Consider the following 12,144-nt stretch of genomic DNA (forward strand, 5'->3'; position numbering starts at 1 on the left):
CCTGAATGAATAGAAAACACACATGTACAAATTGTTGCATGTGAAATGATATTTGGAGAGGAGCAGAAGTGAGACAGTTTGAATCCACAGCTCAGTGCAAAGATGCATGAATTTAACCTGATTATAAAAATACATATGCAATGAAGAATCAGCGTACACTCAAAATTAATATGAACACACAACAAACATGCAATGAAGAACATGCTTACATTCATGAATGTGAATACATGACATAAATGCTAGATTTAACATACTTAAAAAGCTTGAAGTTGAGGAATAACTCAGGAAAGTTCCACGACAATAGAGTGACGTTGGTGAAAATGAAAAAGTGATTAAAAGCTTAAAGTGGTTTTAAAATAGTGAATTGGAAGTGCTCTTGTGTCGATTGAGCAAAACAAGTGATTACTCTAGGAAGAAAATAAAATAATTTAATAATGTGGTAATGTTTAAATATGAATTTCTCTTGTCACGGCAACTTCTTGAGATATGACTCAGTATGCAAATTAGCTGAAATGAGTGGTGACAAAGAAGCTTCCTGTTTGGCAGTGTGTCTGAGGCTTTCAATGAAGGAAACATAGCAGTGACTGAGAAGAATTACTTGGTGAAATATATAATGGTAAAATACAGGATAATTAAATAAAGTGGTCAGGTCTGTCCAGAAGTGCAGATTTGGATAAGAAATTTATAATTTAGTGATGACACATTGTTATAATGGGTTTAGAAAGGGCTTAATGGGGAACATTACTGTTGTGCAAACTGTGTGGCTTTTAACAAGATTTTCTGTGTATTTAGCAGGTGAAATTATGTCAGTTGACCTCGGACTCTCAGGACGCTGTGGAATCTGAGGCCACTGAGATATGATGTGGGGAAAATGAACAGAGGGAGTGATTTTAAGTCTGATTTCAGACTATGTAAGTATTAATTAAACCAAGAGTAGGGCAAAACTTTTGTGGCCCTGAAGTTCTAATCCCCATAACATATTGATAGATTAATAAGCAAAATTTTTCTGTGTTTAAGATCTTTGGGGTGTTGTTTGAGTGATGGGTTGATTCTGACAGTTAGGTTTGGGTTGTTTTCTTATTTTAATAGAGGGAGTTTTATTAATCATGGACATGTTTAGAACTGGGCCCTTTAAAATTTAAAAGCATTTAAAGGGTTTTAATAATATAGCCTTCATTAAAGCCACAAAAACAACTGAGATCAGGTTCCACACCCATGACTGTATTTTGAACTGATGTAACACTGATTTCATCTAAAAAGGACCAGAACTTCCTGATATCTTTTAAAAGACAAACTGTGTTTTTGTGCCGGATTATCCAACAGGCAACCTGTGCAGCAACTGAGTGTAAAATCTTTACTTTCTTGCAAATCATTTTTTGCAGTGTATGTAACTGAACAATTGATTTCTTTTGACACAAATCTTTTTTCTGACAGTCTGTCAGCTAACCAGCCTCCTGCTGCTCAAGTCAGCTTCAGCCTGAAACTGCTTTTCATTAATCATATTTTTTAAGGTCTTTAAGGTTTTTTAAGGTCCCTCTGACATCTTTGAATAAGCAGATGAGCAGGAGAGTGAGGGACATCAGGAGGAGACCGTGAAGCTCAGCGAGGACAGAGTCTGCCTCAATGTTTGCATTTTTCTTCATCAGGACAAGGTACAGCGTGTGACTGTAAGCTCTGTATTTCCATTCAGTATGTCACATGCAAACAGTAAATCAAAACATGAACCACAGGGACACAGTGTTTCTTTTTCACTCTGTTTTATAAACCACCAGTGCATTAGAAGTAATTATTAACCCCTCAACCATAAATGCGATCTCCTCCCTTTTGCCCCCGTATCTGAGGGTGTTGGTGCTTCAGAGGTTAAACTCTCTCCTGTAGTTTGCCTTTTCTTCTGGTTTTGTTGTGGTCTTGGGTATTTTTACACAGTCGTTTTGAGCTTTTTGGACACAATTCTTGGTTTTCTTAGGATTTACATTGTTTCATATACTTTTTCCCCTTACTGTTATCAGACCTGTTCTTTTTCCTTAGATTTGACTATCATCTTCCCCCTCAGTGTATCATCACCTTGCATCAAGTCTCCATTGGTAATGTTCCCGTGTTTAGTCCTTCTCTTCTCTCCAATGCTTAGTTAACTCTTGTTCTGTGTTCAGTTGTGTCTTCCTGTGTTTTTGCAGTAAATGTTGTTTTCTGTTTCTGATGTGTGTACTTCCCCTGCCTTGTCATGTTTATGATTTTTTGCTGTGCTTCCACCTGTTTCCTCTTCCCTCTTAACCTGGGTTGCATTCCAAATGTACTTTCCGTCTCATTTTCCTAACCTCTTTTCCTTGACTTTTGAGGTCAAAGGTGAGTAGGAGAATTGATAAGGCTTTGGAAAAGAGAAGCGCCATGTGCTGAGAAATGGCACAACCTTGCACTGGTCTCCTTAACAGAGCCACATATCCACTGTGTTGAAACTAAAATGTGCAGAAGACTGACTATAAAATGTGCATGTTGCTTACCACAATGTGTTCAACCCAGTTGTTCTATGCAGGTCATATAAATTAGAACAGGAAGAGAATATTTAAACAAGCGACTCAAATGTAAATCAAAAAGTCTTTTTTTAAGCTTTACTTTACAAACTGTGTATAATTTTAGGGTCTTTACCTTACAATGCAGCAAAAACCATAATGTTACTTTACTTCAAAAGTCCCAGCAGCTTCTCTGTTCTCTGCTCCAGCTGCACAATGAGCACATTTATTTAATGTTCAAAGATCAAAGTAAGAACTACACTTCAAGACTGTACATGACAAAATTCACGTTACTGGTGATGAATGTGACTCCCTGCTTATTGTTTCAGTGAACATGGAGGGAGTTCTTAATGGGACATTGCTCCACCATATCATTCATTATGTGAGTTATTACAGTTTTTCTCAAATGCTAAAACACAAAAGCCAATCCTCTAAACCAAATGACCAATTGTCTAAACACATTTACTAAATCTAGCCATCATTTACTAATATCATAAACACATGTCACATGAAGACACAATTCAAAGAACACAATCCTCCATTGTCATAAATCTAAACACATCTTTCCTTGCTAAAACACAAGTTGCAAAATAACTCTGCTCATATTCTCAAATGAAAGCTCATGTGATGCAACATGCTTGCCACAGTCAGCAATATTTGAACACAATGAACACACCTGGCATCATTCATTACACACAACGACTCAAAATTGAAGACACTTGTTGCTAATGCTGTGACCACATGTATAAAAGCAAGTTCAGAGTGCACAGTATGCTGAAGATTCCAAACAAACACAATGGATGAAGGCAGAGTCAGGGGAAGAGGAATTCGATGCAGAGGAGGGAGAAGAGCTGGCCCTGGAAGAAGAGGAGCAGGCCAACGAGGAAGAGGAGTTCAAATGAGAGGAGGAAGAGGAGCAGGCCAACGAGGAAGAGGAGGAGGCCAACATGGGAGAGAAGAAGGTCCAGGAGGGAGAGCAAGACAACCTCGCACCATCATTACGGACGAGATGCGAGCAACAGTCATTGACCATGTCATTGTCCATGGCATGACAATGGCTGAAGCAGGACTAAGAGTCCGTCCAAACCTGAGTAGGTTCACCGTGGCCACCATTATCAGGGCATTCAGACAACACAACAGGTATTGTACTCTATTGCTTTCTTTGTCACAATACAGTTTTACAAACCTGTGAAAGTAGTCTAATGGTTTCAAATCAGTTGTGGCTGTATTGTAACACATGTCAATTGACAACACATGTTTCTTTCTTTAGAGTTGAAAGAATGCCACATAGAGGTGGGAGGGGTTGCCATATTTACAGCGGCACAAGAAACCCTCATTGTGGATATGGTTCGTGGGAACAACCTCATCAGACTCCGGGAGATCAGAGACAAAGTCATTGCCGATAATGTCAACTTTGAGAGCATTGACGATGTCAGCTTGGCCACAATAGACCGAGTTCTCCGGCGCCAAAAGACGCGGATGAAACAGGTCTATAAGGTTCCCTTTGAGCGCAACTCTGCGCGACACAAAGACCTACGTTACGAGTATGTGCAAGTAAGTATACATCCATGTTCACAGTACAGTTAGTGGACATACTGTGTTGCTCAGTGGCCTACATTACTTCTGGACAATACTGTGCTACCTGATTGACTGTTGTTCTGAACACCTGTGCACTTTCACATTTTCACAGAGGATATTACAGTTGGACGCGATGGCCAGACCTCATGAGTACCTCTTCCTGGATGAGGCTGGCTTCAACCTGCAGAAACGAAGGCAAAGAGGCCGTAACATCATTGGCCAAAGAGCCATCACTGAGGTCCCTGGCCAACGGGGGGGTAATATTACCCTTTGTGCGGCCATGGGTTGGGAGGGGCTTGTCCACCGGCATGCTGTCCTTGGGTCTTACAACACCCAACGTCTCCTCACCTTCCTAGAGGAGCTAAAAGACATCCTCCTGGACCGCCAACAACACCATCCTGGGCCCGCACATCACATTTATGTGATCATTTGGGACAATGTCCGCTTCCACAGAACAAACCAAATCAGAGAGTGGTTCACCACCAACAGTGACCACTTTTTAAACGTCTGTCTGCCACCCTACTCCCCTTTCCGGAAGGTTTATGACAGACAACCATACACAAGAGAGAACCTCCTAAGGGCAATGGAGCTGGCCTGTGTTGACATCCCAGCGGAGGCCTTCCAAGGATGGATTCGCCATTCCAGGGCGTTTTTCCCGCGGTGCCTGGCAAGAGACAATATAGCCTGCGATGTGGATGAGGTGATGTGGCCCGATGCAGCTCAGCGACATGATGCCGCACAGTGATTGTGGTGTGTGTGTGGTGTGAATAAAGTAAATAAAAAAACTTCACACCCTGATCATGTTTTCAAGAGTACTGTTGTGTGCAATAGATTCTGTTTTTGCATTGAGTTGTGTTACAATAGTGTACGTACATGCAGGATTTTCTATAGATTTATACTCTTCATATGAAACTCACAAATCTAAATGCCTAATCCTCTGCAGAGATCTACGACGATCCGTTACTGTATAGTTTCTAAAAATATGCATTGGCAGTTATGAAACAAAGAACCTTCTCACAAATTGAGCATTGTGTTTTCAATTGTTTTGCTGTAGTGTGTAATGATGTGTATAGTGTTTACATTTTTGAAAGCTTCAAGCTGCTCTTTTGGTGTGAAAGTTTGAGTTTTGCAGTGGGAAGGTGTGGTTGTGTTTATGTAGCTTTAGAAAAGGGTGTTGTGTTTAGACACTGGGGAACATGGTGGAAACGTTTGTGAAATGTGTTTTAGCATTTGAAAAAAACTGTAATGTGACATGGGTTCAGTTGTGTAGGTAGTTTGTTTCAGCTAGCTATGTAGCAATTTTTTTGGCTTTAGTGATGAACAATTTCTTGTTCTTTACCTCCCACTCAGTGTCATTATTTACCCATCTAGTTTTAAAATACATGTAACTTTCTGTACTTAGAAAGCTTTCATCCTGGCAGCAGTGAGAGGTGAGGGGATCTGTACAAGATACACATAGATGTCATTGAACTGGAGCTCTAGGACAGACGTCACTTTCAGGTATTTAAATGAAGCTGAAAATATAGTTTTTGTTGATGTTGTTGTTTTTCCACCATGGATAGATGATCCAACAACAACACTTTTGTCCTGCAGTATGATTGTCTACTATTGGCCGAGTTGGTCACATGAATGAAAACTATGTTTGGGAACAAATACAGTAAATTTGGATCAATTTGGCTATAAATAATTGTGCATGAAACATGAAGTCCAGACTAAATGCAGATGCAGAGCAGAAAGTAGGACACAATGATGGACTTGTGAGGGTTATTTTTTTTTTCCCAGTAGCTTCTAAACGAATGACTGATTGTTACAGGACGTTTGCATTGATTATTGTGTCAGAATATATCTGTTGATGGTCTAATGCTAGTTAAAAACATTAATAATCTCTTTTTTTTCATGCAACACTCTGCTGTTGTTGACCAAATGTCCACCTGTTGAAATATCACTGAATATCTTTGTATTCACACAGCCTTCACCAGTGAAGTAAATTTCCTGTTATGCTAAAGTATTTGTATGTGCTTCTACTTGTGTGCATACACAATGTTGGGTGAAAAGGATGAATGTAACAATCATGGTATGTTCACAATGCAAATCAGATGTAAAAGTCTGGGAATGCTTTGCCTACTGAACATAACAGTCACACTGTCAGTGTAAACAGGAGAAATGTATATTTTCATGTTTTCTGCTATGAGGGAAGTGACAGAAGTACAAATCCAGCTCTGACTCAGAGAGGGGATCATATCAACATCAGTGTGACTACAGAAAACTCCAGAGTGAGGGTAGAAGTCTTTTCTTTCTCTTATTAGAGGACACATTTGTGCAAAGAGTGTAAAGTAAAGATGCTGTGGAGTCTGTTGTTCATCACTTTGATTGGTAAGTGGATCATTTGATGTTCCTGCCTGGCACAGTGATGTTTCAATGATCGTTATAAAAAATGAAAAAGATCAAATATAACAGTTCAGTTTTACTGTGAGTTGATCCAAACTGCTCAATAAAGCAAAAGTCGTTTCATTTAGTTTAAAGAGGATTTGACTTTAGTAAAGCCAGTTTCATTTCTGCCTGAGTATTGAAGGATGGTTTACATTCTGTGCTTTCTGCTGTATTACCAAACAACAATATCAGAGCTGGCAGTAATTCACTCATTCTTACATCGTTCTCTGAAACTTCACAGGAAGATCAGCTCAACAGGATCCAGGTAAGAGTGCATTTCTAATCAGTTTCTTCAGGTTATATCAAAAAGTATGATGGTGCTTCTGTTCTGAATATACTTATTTGTAAAGTCAAGTATTTAATTGTATGCCTTTTAAATAATTTTTATATTTTATTTTTCCATTTATTTATTTATTGCATCACAGTAGACGTCATATCTGTGGGAACATGTTTCATGTGGGGATTTTCTGTTGGACTGAAGCAATTTTATCTGTATATGTATATCTGTATAAATGTATGATATAAATGTAAATTTATTTTGAATTATGTTCTGTGATAAACTGCATAACTATATAACTATTCAACATTTACTGGAAAATAATGTAGTGAGGCTGCTTGGAAATAACCTGCTTGCGTGCATGTGTGTGTGTGTGTGTGTGTGTGTTAAATATGTTTGCCACAAAAGATTTAGTCAGATTATGAAGTCATAATTCAGATTCATTATTTAGGAGTGAAAAGAAAATTTTTCCTGAAAAAACTGACATTGTCTCTCTCTCTCTCTCTTTTTTTTTAAAACCTTTTTTTTACTTTCATTTACATCATCAGGATGTAGTCCAGGCTGGGAAACTATCAAACTGGATGACAAAGTGGCATTTCAGTCTTCAGTCTACACAGATCAGTATGGTGTCCCTTACACTGCTGACAGAGCTTTGGACGCAAATTATTTGACAGGTTCCCACACTTTAGAACAGCCCATCAGCTGGTGGACAATTTCCTGCATCACCATTTACAACATAATTCAATAGCATATTGCGGTCGGCCCAGAAGAGCTGCCAGCCGTAGATCTGGAAGGCTGAGTTCGGCATGTTGTCTTTTAGCCATGTTTCTGTGAGACACTGAGAAACAGCTTCATTCCAGAAGCTAAAGTGCTAAAGTACACCTATATTTATACCCACACTCCACACCCATACTCCATACTGGTACTCAGGTTGTTGCATTCTAGTTATAGCATTATTTATTGTATTGTTTTATTACTTGTCATTTCTGTTTGTAAAAGAAAAAACTCAACCCCCCCCCCCCCCCCCCAAAAAAAACCCCAAAACCATTTATTATAACTTCAAGGAAAAATTCTGTTTCTCCATTATTTTTTTTTCTTTTCGCTCTGGACCATGTGTACATAATTTCGTTCCACCTCATGTTAGCATGTGATGCGAATGACAAATAAAGCTCCTTGAATCCTTGAGACATTCAGGGACTGTGTTTGTGTTTCAGATTGTCTACTTTAAATTCACTGAATAACTCCATATATAATTTTTACACTGTTTCAGTTAAAATGGTCATTTGCAAAAAAGAGTCTTTTTAATGTTTTCAAATGGAGACAGTTCAGTAACGACCACCAGCCGATGCCCCTTTTATTCAATCCATGTGAACTGGACATGTGTGTGCTTAATAAACTGGCAAATTACAGCAGGATATTCCTATCCTCGGTCAGAAGGCACAGGTGACTTATATGATGGAAGAGAGGGTCCACAGCGATGATCATTTAGGTTCCTTTAATTCAAAACATCTTCAGAAGCGGATTTGTGTGAGTATACACAAGTATGTGTGTGGTTCTGTAAAGTAACAGAAACTACAATTAGCAAACAAAGTCAACCAAACTGGTCTAAATAATACAGAAAGGGTTGAACAGAAAATCTAATTCGAAAATGACTAAACACCACCCCCCGGTGGACACAAATGAGCTGCTGCACAGGGATCGACTCCATCTTTACCTTGGGCAGCTCAGTTCACAAGGGTGGCGCCATTTTGGTCAAATCAGCGTGAATATACAGTGTCTCGTGGCTACACAAACCGCTGGAAAACTCTATAAAAGCATCACACAATGTACATGGGCAAGTATATGATAAGTTACAACCATAGAACAAACAAATACAAGGCACTTACTTATCATTCACGCACACGCACGACACATGCTCAGTACAACAGCCCAGCTCCACCAGCGCTATCACGGTGAACCAGCGCAACACACAAACAAAGGATGGGAGGAATGTACCATCTTAGCAGTGGTTAGAGGGGGTGCGTGGAACAGTCTATATACACAAATCACAGGGGTTTTATACAGCCGCCCCCTAATGTGTATAGCACATTAGTAAACATTAAAAACCCATGTGAATATAACTAAGGACATTCAGCTGACAGTTCAGGTAAAGTGATAAGTTTTGACACCGGCCGTTGGTATTTATGTTGCCCAATGGCGACTTCAGCCACTCGCACCTGTCCATCCGGGCTGGGAAACACCTGTGTTACCTGTCCTACGGGCCAGGAAGCCCGTGGGAGCTGATAGTCCACCACCATGACAGTCTGTCCCACCTTTAAAGGTGGAGTAGTTTGGTTCCACTTCTGGCGATGCTGCAGTCCAGGCAGGTAGCGCTGAGTGAACTGAGTCCAGAACTGATCCGCTATGACTTGGCTGTGACGCCATTTGCGCCTTCCAAGTTTTTCTCTGGTGCCATAAACTGCCTGGGGAAGAGAAGCATCACGCCGCCCCATGAGCAGTATATTGGGCGTGATCGGATCAACATCTGCAATATCCGAGGAAACGTATCCCAGTGGCTTGGAATTAAGTATGCCCTCTACTTCAATAAGAACGGTAAGCAACAGATCCTCTTGCACCGCTTGACCTTTGAGAGCTACTTGAAGTGCAGATTTGACTGAACGGATCTCCCGTTCCCAGGCTCCCCCAAAATGTGGAGCATGCGGAGGGTTGAAGTGGAAAGTGATGCTCTGTTCACTGAGCTTCTCCTGCAGTCGTGGCTCCATCGCTTTGAATGCCTCCTGCAGCTCTCTGTCTCCTCCTCTGAAATTGGTGCCCTGATCACTCAGTAGTTCAAAGGGTTTTCCTCTTCGCGCAATAAATCTGCGCAGAGCCATGAGAAAGGAGTCAGTGTCCATACCAGTGAGGAGGTCGAGGTGAATGCAGCGGGTAGTAAGGCATTTAAATATAATGCCCCACCTTTTCTCTTGTCTCCTGCCTATCTTTATAGTGAAAGGGCCAAAACAGTCAATTCCTGTGGACCAGAATGGCGGCTGATGTAATCGCAAGCGGGTAGCAGGGAGATCAGACATCTTCGGTGAAACAGGCTTGGCTCTCCACTTCTTACACTCCAAACAGCGATACTGATGCTTCTTTATGGCCTGTCTGCCTCTTAATATCCAATACCTGCGTCTCAATTCGGCAAAGACATGTTCTGGGCCAGGATGCAGGAGACGTGTATCATAGTCTTTAATGATGAGATGAGTAGTAGGGTGGTCTGGTGACAACACGATAGGATGCAGAGTGTCAACATCCATCTGCTCTGCTCGCCGGAGACGTCCACCTACTCGTATGAGGCCAAGCTGACTGTCATATTCTGGAGAAAGGTTGCTCAGTCTGCTGTCTTTCTGCACCTCTTTCCCAGATTTAAGTGTGTGTACTTCAGCAGGGAAGCTGTCCTGTTGTGCCTGTTTGAGAATTTGAACTTCTGTCTCCAGTCGTTGTGCTGCTGACATAGGAGGGGCAGCCGCCCCGTGAGAAGACAGGTAGGTGGCCTGCACCAAATCCGCCCAGGTGTTGTATACAGGATCAGACTGTGCCAAATCTGTAGTGACATAGGCACAGAAAGCTGATTTCTTTAACTCAGTGTTATCTTCAGCGTCTGTACTCACGGCAGGTCGTGCTGGCCACTGCTCGGATGCTTGTCTCAGGAAGGGTGGCCCATCCATCCACTGGCTAGGTTTTGACAGCTCACGTAATGGTTTTCCCCGGGTGATGTCATCTGCTGGGTTCAAAGCCGAGGGGGCATACCTCCAGCTGGCGGCCTCAGTCAGCTCCTGTATTTCGGCAATACGAGTACCTACAAATACTTTATAGTGGCAGGACTCAGACTGGATCCAATTCAACACAGTGGTAGAATCGGTCCATAAAGTAGTCTCACTAATGGGCAGAGTAAGCTCATTGAGGAGGAGTCTAGACAGTTGTGCGCCAGCCAGTACAGCACACAGCTCCAAACGGGGAATCGACAGTTTCTTGCGGGGGGCTACACGTGATCGGGCCATGATAAGGGCGGTGTGGACCTCGTGTTCTGCCGATTTAAATCTCAAACATGCCACTGCTCCGTAAGCACTCTCTGATGCATCACAGAATACATGAAGCTGGAAAGTTCCCTCTTGGGTTGTTGAGGCTGTGTAACATCTAGGCAGACAGATTTCTGGTAGATACTGTAGCTCACTCACCCACTCTTGCCACCGCTGGAGTAACTCGCCCTCGATTGGATCGTCCCAGTTCCTGTCGTTCTGCCACAGACGTTGAACAATAACCTTTGCCCGGGTCGTGAAGGGGATGATGAAACCCAGTGGGTCATATTGAGAGGCGAGAATGCTGTAGATGTTTCTCATGGTTGAGTCCTGAGGAACCACTGGCCGACATCTGTAGGCGATCTGGTCTGCGGAGCAGTGCCATGTCAAGCCTAGGGTTGGTTCTTGAGGATCTGGTTGGTGTTCAGTCAACCACAGCTCACAGGTAAGGGACTTTGCTTCAGACGGGAGATGAGCAATGGCCTCCGGATAGTTACTGGCCCACTGTCGGATTTCGAAACCACCAGTAGATAGCAACTCTCTGATGTTATCGACGAGTGGTCGCGCCTGCAAAGCAAGGGGCAGAGATTGTAAGCAATTGTCAACATAAAATGAGCGCAGCACTGCGTCTAGTACTTGTTCATTGCCATCTTTATGATCCTGCACATGGCGCTGAAGGGCATACGTGGCACAACAGGGGCTGCATGTGGTTCCAAAGGGCAGGACACACCACTCATAAATGTCTGGGCTCCAATCTCTCTCCATATCTCTCCACACGAATCTCAGCAGAGGCCGGTCATGAGGAAGAAGCCGCACCTGATGGAACATGCCTCGTATGTCCCCACTCACAGCAACAGGGTGCTCCCTAAATCTCAACAGGACACCTATTAAGGATGGACCGAGAGTTGGACCTGGTAGCAGCTGGTCATTAAGGCAGTCTTGCCTGTATTGAAAGGAGCAGTTGAAAACTATCCTAGGCTTATTGTTATGATGCACAATATGATGGGGAATGAACCAGGATTCATCTGTGCGGTTTGCCTCTTCAGGAGTGAGTTTTCTTACATAACCTGCTTGTTCCAGTTTGTGTATCTCTGCATTGTACACAGCCGCTAGGTCAGGATCTTTAATCAGGCGCTTCTCTGTGGACCGAAGGAGGGCCATCACTGCTTCATGACCAGCTCGTAGTTTAGGGGAGTCTCTGCGGCGGAGCAGAGGAGTAGCGTAACGAGCTACCCCATCCACCTGTACACATTCTGTGGTTTTCTGCAGTAACTCCAGTGCCTCTTTGTCTTGTTTA

The sequence above is a fragment of the Pelmatolapia mariae genome, linkage group LG10_11, assembly GCF_036321145.2.
Source record: "Pelmatolapia mariae isolate MD_Pm_ZW linkage group LG10_11, Pm_UMD_F_2, whole genome shotgun sequence".
NCBI classification, from domain to species: Eukaryota; Metazoa; Chordata; class Actinopteri; order Cichliformes; family Cichlidae; genus Pelmatolapia; species Pelmatolapia mariae.